The sequence below is a fragment of the Diabrotica undecimpunctata genome, chromosome 6, assembly GCF_040954645.1.
Source record: "Diabrotica undecimpunctata isolate CICGRU chromosome 6, icDiaUnde3, whole genome shotgun sequence".
Classification (NCBI taxonomy): domain Eukaryota; kingdom Metazoa; phylum Arthropoda; class Insecta; order Coleoptera; family Chrysomelidae; genus Diabrotica; species Diabrotica undecimpunctata.
The window spans coordinates 122,433,362-122,443,993 of NC_092808.1; the positions used below are offsets into that span (position 1 = coordinate 122,433,362).

Here is a 10,632-nt window from a genome sequence, read left to right on the forward strand (position 1 = left end):
CTTCAATTGATTATACAAGGGAAAATCCAAGGCAAAGGAAGTGTAGGAAAAAGAAGAATTTCATGGTTGCGTAACTTGAGGGAATGGTACGGATGCACATCAATTGAACTATTCAGAGCAGCAGCATCTAAGATCAAAATAGCCATAATGATTGCCAACCTCCGTCGCGGAGATGGCACTTAAAGAAGAAGATTCCCTTGTGCTTTTGTAAATAAGACTTAAAAAACAACTTCTTCTTCTTCTTAGCCTTCTATCATCCATTTTTAAACATAGGCCTCTCCCAGCTCCTTCCATCGATCTGTATCCTGAGCAACATACTTCCAATTTGTTCCGGTAATTCTCTTTATGTCGTCTACCCATCTCATATGTGGTCTTTCTCTTGGTCCTCTACTTTTATAAGGTCTGCAATGTTGTATTGTGGCGTTCTAACATTGGTCTTTTTGTCTGGCAATGTGACCTGCGATGCTCCATTTGAGTTTGGCAAATTTTTGTTGTGATTTCCTTAAGTTTTGTTTTTGATCTTACTCAGTCGTTCCTGTCGGTCCTCTTTTTATCTGACAGTCATACCAGAATTGTTTTTTCTATTACATTTTCCGTTGTGATATGTTGATATGTTCCGTTGTGTTTCCATATGTCATGATAGGAAGGATGCACTGGTTGAACACTCTACTCCTCATATGTTGATATGCTCCGTTGTGATTCCATATGTCATGATAGGAAGGATGCACTGGTTGAACACTCTACTCCTCAAGTATTGAGGTATTTTGCGTTTTTTAAGTATCCAACTGTCTAAAACCTGTCCGTGCGAATCTTGCTCTTTTTGTGATTTCCGCACTTTGGCTCTATTTGTCAAGTTTTAGAATTTGGCCTAGGTAGATATCTTCCTGGACTTGTTCTAACTGATATAGGCCTGCGATCGTATGTGTTGGTCACTGTTTTAGTTTATGTCATATTCAAAGTTTATGTCAAAAATACTCAATATTGCAACTTATTATGCATGGAAAAATACGAGGAAAACGAAATGTGAGAAGACGAAGAATATAGTGGCTAAAAAATTGAGGGAATCTTTTGAATGCAGAACTACTTAGAGCTGCAATCAATAGGGTCCACATAGAAATGACAATTTCCAATCTTCGATAGAAGATGGAACTTAAAGAAGAAGATCAATCTTAAAACAAAATTTTGAATATGTTTTTTTACTAAGTTGGAATTAGTTCAGGCGACACCGTTGCGTATTAGTTTTTGCGTAATGTGGTAAAAACTGTACTGTCATTGGTATATCTGGAATTATTTATTCATTCTCAATGTAATTCAGTTTTTTAACCCATGCATTCTAAAAATTTTGGAACATTATCTGCAGTATTGAATATCAGCGGTTATAATACGTATTTTTACTAAGGTAAAGAAAAAAATAACAAAAAAAGAAAATCTTGTAGTTGCAGAAATTGCCGACCAAACACATTTTAAGTCCACATCTTAATTAACTAATACCAACATTATTAGGAATTACTTCATAACTGGAATTACATAATATTAATTAATATTTAAATGGGAATAAGCCACAATTAAAGGTTAAAATACATTTATTGACGTTTCAATTTCCACTTCGGAAATCGTTCTCAAAATACAAACATTAGTAAATTAAACAATTTTTTTTTTTTGTTATTTAGTGAAAAATTCTTCTAATAATTTAGTTTTATCTGACTCATTTATATTGACAATTCAGACATACATTATACATTTTAAAGTAGAAGACTTTAAAATGATATTGCCAATATTGTTGAGTTGCGCTCCTGGGAAGACTTTACTTCTAAGATGTTCATTCGATTACATGAAATCAACTTTAACTTGAGAATATCCATCAGAAAAGATCATAGAATGTAATTCGTCTTTAAAAAGACAAATATCTGTCATGATGACAGTAAAATTCTCCTGATTCCATAGTAAATTATGAGGGAAAAACCAGGAAAAAACCTCATAATACTATCCTGAAATGGTAAGTATTTGGTCGTGCATTTAGTTTACCTTCAATAAACACCAAATTCTGTTTTATATGTTTGTTATTTAAAAAACATGAATGATGTTCACTTCGTAGTTTATACTACGTCAATAAATGTATTTTAACCTTTAATTGTGGCTTATTCCCATTTAAATATTAATTAATTTAAAATGCCACAAGAAAATAGCTTCAGAACAATATACAATATATATACATTATCATATATAAAAAAGTCCGAATTGCTATTTTAATTATGAGGGCATATGGTAATAGAAAAAGATCTTATAGTGAAGTAGCCAACTTGTTTAATGATACTTTCCCAAACTCTTCTCCTAGCCATTAGGCGACACACAGTACAAAAAATTGTAAAGCGCTTTGAGGAAACTGGACGAGCAAAGGCTGGCTTTTGAATAGCTAGACCAAAAACTTTTCTAATTTACAATAAAATTTTAGACTAAATAATGCAGAGTTTAGCTAAAGATCCACATACATCCTCACGCAGAGCCTCAAATACATGATGTAGATCATTCGTTGTCTGTATTACATAAGAACTCATTTAAACTCTACAAAATCCAGTTGTTGCCAAAATTAAATAAAGATGACTACAATCGTAGATTACAGTTTAGTGAAGCAACAATGAACTGTAACTGACGATAAGTGTGTTAACAAGATATGTTTTAACGATAAAGCAATATTTACCCTATGTGGGAATGTAAATCGCCAAAATTGAAGATATTATATTTGGGTAAATCCACACTCGATGCGTAAAAACCTTACTCAAAGACTAAAAAAACTAAATATATGGTCGGGTATAGTGGGTACTGAGGTAATTGCGCTGTTTTTTTTATAAAAGGAAATTACAAGAAAAACATGTTGTGGTTATTATGAAATGCTACTTAGAAATGAAATTGTACCTGCTTTGAAAAAAAAGTCGCCAATTTTAATAAAATACGGTTTCAGCAAGATTGAGCTTCACCTTATTTTGGTGTAAATGTTCGGCGTTATTTAGATGAGATATTTCCCGGACAGTGAATTGGTAGATTAGGTATTATTAATTGGCCTACTCTGTCACCCGATTTGAATCCTAAAAAATATTTTTATTGGAGATACTTGAAAAGTAGAATTTGTGATGCTAAACCAGCAAGTGTGGTGGAGCTAGGATAAAGAATTATCGATGAATTCATATTATTTTCCAGAGAAACATGGCGAAATGTAATAGACGCATAGTACCCTAGTTTAGGATATTGTCGGATTAACAATGTTGTGAACTTTAATTTTTTTTTATTTCTGTAGAACGGTTTATTTTTCGCTTAAATTCTTCTTTTCGTATCCTAGTTTTATTTCTTCTGTTGATTAATACTACCAGTATTTGAACGTTTCAACCACTTCGAAGATATTTGCGTTTATTGTCAGTTCTGTGATTTAAGCCATTTATTTTGTTTTATTTTCATTTATTTCTAGTCCTCTCAGTTTGATTTCGTTTTCTATTAGTTGAAAGGTTTATTTTAATGCCCTTTTATCCATTGCCACTATGATTATATCGCCAGCATATCCTATTATTTGTACTGTGTTATTCTTTGTAGTTCTGGCGTTTGACAGCTTTTTTAGTATCTTGTCGAGTGACACAATAAATAGTACGGTTAAGAGCGCATCTCCTTGTCTTTTTCCATTTTAATTTTCATTATTGCTGTTCTTTCTCTTCCAGCATCTATTGTTGCTTGGGAATGTCGAATTATCATTTCTATCAATATTAATTTAATTTGATATTTTACTGTCTTGTAATCTTGGTTCAGTTTCTTTGTTTAGTTTGTCAAACGCCAGTTGTAAGTCTAGGAAACGTATGTGTGTTTCTTCGTCGTACGCGTATGTTTTCTACCGCGTACCGGTAATCCCCTATACTTTGCCCGGTGTATATTATTTTTAGTTGGTCTCTAATTGTACCATTTATCTTTTTCTATATTACATGCAATACATTAATTGCTCGGTAGTTTTTACATATTCTGCGGTCTATTTGTTTTGGAATTGGCGGACTATATATATATATATATATATATATATATATATATATATATATATATATATATAAAATGGTGAAATAGAAACTGTTTTACCAAAGCTTTTTACCTTAGCATTGGAAAATGTATTCAAACAGCTCGACTGGGAGCAAAAAGGTCTAAACATTGATGGTGTACGTCTGACTCATTTGAGATTTGCGGACGACATAGTATTATTTAGTACAGATATTAAGGAACTGGAGCAAATGCTCAGGGAATTAAATCAGCAGTCAAATAAAGTAGGTGTTAAAATGAACCTTCAGAAAACAAACATAATAAGTAATTTACAAACTAATATTGTAATTGACAACGTCACTCTTGTAAATGTAGACCACTATATATATACATATATATATATATATATATATATATATATATATATATATATATATATATATATATATATATATCATGGACATACCAATAAAATGGCAAAAAAAATCAAATAGCCGAAATAAAAAGACGCAAACAATTGTCTTGAGTAGCTTTCGCCAAGTTAAGCTTTATCTTGAAGAATAAAGATATAGCAATGTGTCTAAAACGTAGAGTTTATGATAAATGTATCTTAACTGTAACTACATATGGACTGAAGACCATGGCTTTTACAAAAAAAAAAAACCTTGGAGCAGCTCAGTACAACCCAAAGAGCGATGGAGGGGGTCATGCTAGAGATTAGTTTAAGAGACAGGATTCGAAATATCGACATTCGTGAAAGAACAAAGATTACTGATGTCGCAGAACGTATAGCAAGGCTCAAATGGCAATGGGTCGGACATGTTACCCGAGATAATCCCAAAAAATAGACACAGGGATTAACAAACTGGAGACCAAGAGAGAACAGGCGATCAGTAGGCAGACCACAGAAGAGGTGGACAGATGATGTCAAACAAGTCGCGGACAAGCAGTGGATAAGAATTGCCAAAAGTAGAAATCAATGAAAGCAAATGGAAGAGGCCTATGTCCAGCAGTGGACGAATACAGACTAAAAAGAAAAAGAAGAAAAAGAAAATATGTATAATATACCTTACACAATAATAAGTTAGATATAATTTTAGTCTGTGAAAAGCCAAGCTTGTAAAAGAACTGTATGAACAATACATAGGTTTATATTTTAAGACAGGTTTGACAAAAGATATAATTCACATAGCGAATATGTTTACAAAACAATAATTCGTCAAATGATGATTTTAAAATCATCTACATTGTAAAGGAAGTCATCAAATCGTATAACCAAACCACACACCAAAGGAGAAATACCCGTCTTAATGATGAACTGACGGTTTGTAACACTCACAGCTATGAAAATTGTTAAAGAATCCTTTTATGGTATTTAAAAAATTGTTTATTAGTTACTGTTGTGAATAAAGAATTAATATACTAACACAATTGTTTCATATATTTTTGGTAAGTAGAAAACTTTATTATGTTTATATAATTTCGCTAGCAACTTGTTGCTAACAAAAAATGGTTTTCTGAAATTAAAGTAAATTTACATGTTAAACCATCCCCAATATATATTATTGCATTTTTTCACCATTTTTATATAGGTATGTTAATAATAGCAGTTTAATAAAAAATCGTACGTCTGATTTTTAACAATTATTATATATAAATATTGAAATCTATGTGTTACTATACAAAAAATAATATTTCAGACCGTCGTTAACGCGAAACCAAAAAACAAATAATGTGGAAAAACATTTTTCTCCCTTATTCATTGTACATAACCACAAATTTTGTATGTTACTATTCATTTATAACGCAATATATTTTGTATATATTACAAAAATATCTAGTTCAACCTGAATATGGTGTTAATTGACTCATCTACCTTTAGAAGTTCCAGGAAGTGATTTTGGATCATTTTCGCTCTGGGAAGAAATCTTGACAGTTCACTGGCACACGCTTCCAAAAATAGCAAAATTAACAATATCTGTGATCATGCAAAAATAAAACTCACTGAAACCTTCAAAGTTGTCCGAAACGTCAGTGATCAACATGTAAACACCGTGAACATGCAGCAGTTGCATGCGAATAGTAAAATAACGTGCACGTGCTGCGAAAGCGCCGAAACCACTGACAGAGCGCCGCGGCGACAGGACGTCGAGATATGCCCCACCCCCAGCATCGATTGCCAACTTTGTTATCGCAAATATTACTACTGAGGTATGCAAAGGTGCACGTTTGATCTTCGGAACTTCCTATTGTGTAGTACTAATTTGACCGTTTTACTTATCCGTTTATTAGATTATTAAAAAAATATATTAAATATATATGTATATATATATTATATATATATATATATATATATATATATATATATATATATATTAAATATATATATATATATATATATATATATATATATATATATATATATATATATATATATATATATATATATATATATATACAGCAGAATCGCACTAATCCAGCACTATTAAAAAGGTGCCGGATTATTAGAAAGTTCGAATTACTGGATTGTATCTAAAAATTCATAGTTAATAAAATAAAACATTTCATAAAGAAAATACGTACAGCGTATATACTTAAATAACTTGTTAAATACTACGCTAAAACTTACAACTAAAATTTTATAAGTGCTAATAAATCTGAGAATAAGTTTAGTAGATGAACAACAGGGTTTTAGTAGTGAAAGATAGTGTACAGATGCAATATTCGGTATAAAGCAAATTACTGAGAAATCACTAGAGTATAATAGACCAGTATTTCTATGTCTGATTGATCTAAAGAAAGCGTATGACAGAGTAAGACTCAAAGATGTAATCCATCTGCTGTATAATAGAGAAGTTTCCCTAAATATTATAAAAACTAAAAAAACATCTACCAAAACAACAAAATGGAAGTCAGAATAGATGGACAACTTACAGAACCTATAGAAATAGGCAGCGGAAAAAGACAGGCGAATTCATTGAGCCCCATGCTCTTTAATTTGATCGTGGATGAAATCATCAAAATTGTTAACGAAGGAAGAGGATACAGAATGGGAAACAAAAAAATAAAAATAAAAAGGTGAAGATAGTCTGTAAAAACTGATTCAAAGATTTAACATAAGAGCAAAAGAACTAAATATGACAATCTCATCTAAGAAAATTAAAACAAAAGTAGTCAGCAAAGAACCAACCAGATAAAATATCGTAAAATAAAAATTGATGGCATCAGTATTGAACCAGTAATGGAAATAAAATACCCGGGAATTACACTGTCCAGGTCTATGGAGACCTAGACAAAGAAGTGAGAAATCAAGTACAAAAAGCAAATAGACTGACAGGATGCCTTAATAACACTATATGCGAAACAGACACATTAACACTAAGATTAAGTCAAGAATTTATAAAGCCAGTGTAAGATCAATATATGCCTCAGAAACAAGACGACACGGCCACAATGCAAAGGCTACTGAAAACGGCAGAGATGAGAGTACTAAGAAGAATTACCGGCAGAAGAAGTATCGGATAGTCGCGCCAAAGGTGGAGTGTCAACCTTCCATAGAGGTGTTAATCTTCCAATGAATAAGCAGAATTGCTTATAAAAAGGAAGAAGAAGAAGTATATATTTTATTACTTTATTTAAAACTAGTTCATGTTTAAAAACTATTTGCGACATATCTTGAAGAATTATAATATCTTTAGCAGACAAGCAATTTTCTTTAGCCTAAGTTATGCAGGTCTTAAAACAACAACTAAATGCTGCATCTGCTTTTACTTTAACTGTTATAGTAGTTGGTTACTCCAATATTTCTACCAAGCTTGCTTCTTCTTGTCATACTGCTTTACATATTTTTTCATCTGTCATAATTTGCTCTGTGTCTTTGGTCCCTTCAAACAAATAATTTAAATCTTCTTCACTTGACTCCAATATTATTTCTAAAAAAATTTTAAACCTCTCTATCATAGGTTGACTATATCTCTAGTTGGATTAAGTCAAGTGAGACAGATCCAATACAACATCCTTCAAATTAATTTTTTTGAGGCTCTGCATTATGTCAGTATCCTGAAAAATAATATGGGATAGCAATTTGCTTTTGTATAAGGTCTTTACTTTTTGGATAAAGTTTTGATTCATACAATAAAGGTGTCCAGGTTCCTGGTAATAAAATGGTTTGGATATTCATATCACTTAATCTTAGTTTTTCTTCTTCTTCTTTTAATATAGACATGACTCTGACTATTTTTCAATGTGCCTCCAGTAAGTTGTCTTTCTATCGTTTTCGTGGGCTTTCTATTGGGGAATCATCTCTTGCCGTCTTTACCACTTTATTTGTTGTCATTCGGCTATATGATTGTTCCATTTTACTTTTCTATTTCTTATCCAGTTCTTGATGTTATCCACCTTGCGTCTACGTGTTATATTTGTACTTCTAGCTCTGTCCCATAGTTTCTTATCATATATTTTTCCAAGTGTTTTCATCTTTGCTATTTCTAACATCCTTTTGTCCTCTCTATGTCAGGTCTTGTTTCTACCGCGTATGTCATTATTGGTCTGATAAATTCTGTCTTTCATTTCTTTCCCGAACTTTTTTCTTCATATTGTTTTATTCAGGCAAACTTCGACTCTGCTTGCTCTATCTACTTGATCTTTCACTTCTGTTCCCAGCTTTCCATAGCTGTATCGTGTGATGCCTAGATATTTAAACTCCGTCACTTGTTTTATTATCTGACCTTCCAGGTCCAATTTACATCTCAGTAAAATTGCTGTTGTAAATTAAACCTAGAGGTATCTCTCACTAGAGGTACACAACAGTAAGTGGATCACGTTTTTTAATTTGACCCGGTCAAATGCCTTCTTAAGAATCACGAAACATAGATATGCTGGATTGTTGTATGTTAATGATTTCTTTTGCACTTGCTTATTACTAATATAGCGTTGGTGCATGATCATTCCTACCTAGAACCTTGTTGTTCATTTGCTTGTGTTATAATTTCATTTAGTTTATTTTTTATTACTTAGGTTATTAATTTTAGTGTTGTGTTTAATAAATTAATTCCACTGTAATTTTCCGGGTACGATCTGTCTCTCTTTTTAAAGGGAGTTATTAGGATGCATGATCTCCATTCTTAAGGAATTCTGTTTTGTTCTATTACTTTTTGGATTAGTTTTAATAGTTGTTTGGTCAGATCTGATCCTCCGTACTTTAGGAGTTCGTTTGGTGTTTTATCCTCTCCTGGCGATCTTAGTTCTTGTTCATTTGAATAGCCTGGATTACTGTCAAGTTTTACCAATCACTAAAAAATCCAATTCGGATATTCCAGTTAAAATTGAACAACCGTTAAAATATAATTCTAATTTACTCACTTTATCACCTGGTTTGCTAGCTTCTTTAAAGGATATAAATGTTTTGTTTAGCAGGTCTTCAAAAGAGACTACTCTGGGCTGCATTATATTTTTGGTCAGGAAGAGGTCCAGTTCTTTTAGTTTGTCTTTAAAATGCTGGATAAATAGCTGCAGGCTGCAGTGCAGATTCGTTACTAGACCATTTTTTACCAAATGTAGTTAATAGACGAACACCAAATCGGTTTTTAAATTTATCCAACCACCAACATTGTCACAAAAATCATCTTTATTTGTATATCTTTTTATATTGGATTGCTTTTGATTTCAAAATTTTTTAAGATACAGAAATTTTTTTAAACGCTGTTGCTTGAACCACATATAGAGAGCGTTTTCCATCTTTGGACATTCACCAGCTCTCAAGTTGGTGTTTTACATTTTTCTGGTCCAGATTCCATTGTCTTCACAAGGTACATTATCTTTGGTCTTTTTTTCTTAAGATCGTGTATAGAAGCATATTCTTTTGCAAATTTGGACATGTTTTTTGCATTACCTAACTTTTAAAATGCCCATTTTATCTTTCAAAGCTTGAGTTTTGTATTATATTTAAGTTCACTTAAAATTATTGATTACAATATTCTCACGTAAAACAGTAGGTAAATATGTACACACGTGCATCTCACAAGTTTTGAGGTTTTATTCTTTGGTAGTGTGGAGGGTATACGCGGCGTATGTTGATTGATGTGACGTGGTAGGGGCGGGTGGAGGGTGCCGGATTATTGAATGTGTCGGTTTATTGAAGTAAGTGAGATTCTACTGGATATCAATTATAATTAGTGTATATATTTTTGATTATAATGTATGTCTAAAAATAACATTTTTATTTTCTTTCAGTAAAGCTACTGGTTTGTTTCCTTTTTCTGTTAAAATGTTAAATGTGTAAAATTTTTAATTTTGTTCAAATTTCACAATGGTAGATTATGATTAGAAATATTAGGAGCAACACAATTTATATTATTTATATTTATACTTTAAGAAAGAATTGGTAAAGATAAATTAAACAGATTTAAATATTGCTTTTCAAATGATCAGCAATTCGAATTAACAAATACATCATTATTTCAAATTCGGAAGGACGCATATAAAGAAATAAATAAAAGAGAGGACAATGAACAAACAAAAAATATTTCTAATGTAGAGTAAAATTCAGAGTCTGAAAACCACAAAAGCATGGAATCAAACAGACATAAATATATTCAGCCAAGTAGATGATATAACAGGAAAAGT

General features: G+C 31.7%; 1 protein-coding gene across 2 annotated transcripts in view; it reads right to left on the reverse strand.

The window, feature by feature from the left end:
• Positions 1-6,115, reverse strand: part of rsh (Rap GTPase activating protein radish) — a 294,962-nt gene extending 288,847 nt beyond the window's left edge. For both annotated transcript variants that reach the window (XM_072535263.1, XM_072535262.1), the window contains exon 1: positions 5,885-6,115. The gene's annotated coding sequence lies outside the window, so the exon portion shown is untranslated. The remainder of the gene's footprint in view (positions 1-5,884) is intronic.
• Positions 6,116-10,632: the final 4,517 nt, after the last annotated feature.